This window comes from Olea europaea, chromosome 14 (genome assembly GCF_002742605.1).
Source record: "Olea europaea var. sylvestris chromosome 14, O_europaea_v1, whole genome shotgun sequence".
Taxonomy (NCBI): Eukaryota; Viridiplantae; Streptophyta; class Magnoliopsida; order Lamiales; family Oleaceae; genus Olea; species Olea europaea.
The window spans coordinates 12,150,494-12,151,756 of record NC_036250.1 but is presented as its reverse complement, the minus strand read 5'-3'; positions in this window follow the sequence as shown (position 1 = coordinate 12,151,756).

Below are 1,263 nucleotides of genomic sequence, written 5' to 3'. Positions count from 1 at the left end.
AAAAGGATAAGCTCTTTACCTTTATGGAAGGGTTGAAACTTTGGACACGCACGGAACTTCAGAGACAGAAGGTTACTGATTTGAGCATGGCCATGGGAGCCGTCGAATGTTTGAGCGACTACCAAACAAAATCCATAAAAAATCGACCTTTGGGGAGTAATCAAGCAATTGGAGGTGGTAAAAGACCTTACAGACCCAACTCGAACCCAAATGGGGAATGGGGGAGAGCGTTACTCTCAGAATAAGGGAGGAGCCTATCAAAACACCCATGACTTTCAGGGAAATTATCATAATAGCTGTCAAGGAAATCATAACGGCAGCAATAGTAACAACTAGAACAAAGGAAAAGCAACGGAGGGCCGAACTGATGCCATTCCCAAATTGATGTGCTTTTTATGCGAAGGACCTCATCGAGTGTCGGAGTGTCCTTGAAAACAGATGGTGAATGCATATTATCAGCTAGTAAGTGGCAGGTCAAATTCAAAGCAAGAGGCCCCACGTGCTAGTTGTCATGGGCAGACCGACTCTGAAGAGGATGAGGACGTTGTTGGGGCATTTTCACATTGGTGCAATACACTGTCGCATCGGGTTGTTGAAAATGATGATGTCCCGTTGAAAGAGGCAAGGATGAAAGAAGCGAAGGCTTGAATTTGTATGGTCAAAGGCTTAATGTACATTGATGTGAAGATCAACAGGAAGCCAATCAGGGCTATGGTGGATACTGGTGATACCCACAACTACCTTGCATGTACCGAAATAGAGCGACTAGGACTTGTTCTAGAAAAGTGTAATAGGAAAGTCAAAGCAATCAACTCCGCTATTTAACCAATAACTGGAGTAGCGAAATCAGTGTTGATCAAAGCGGGTCCCTTCTAGTGAAGGACAAATTTATCTACAATTCAGATGGATGATTTCAAGCTTATTCTATGATTGGAATTTTTTCGAGATACTAAGACAATAGTGTTGTCGTATTCCGATTCGTTAATGATGAAGGGTAATAGGTTGTGCGTCATCCCTACACAAGTTGGGAGGATGGGCGAGAATAGTATCTCAGCCATGCAATTTAGTAAGGGTTTCAAGATAATGAACCTTCTTTTTTGCGCACTCTTCGATTAGGAAAGATCGAAGACGCGATTGGTCCTATTCCAAAACCCGTTAAAAGGCCTATTCGGGAATTTGAAGACATCATGCCGGACGAATTACCAAATAAATAACCACCAAGAAGGACGATTGATCATGAAATCAAACTTATTCCAGGGGTCA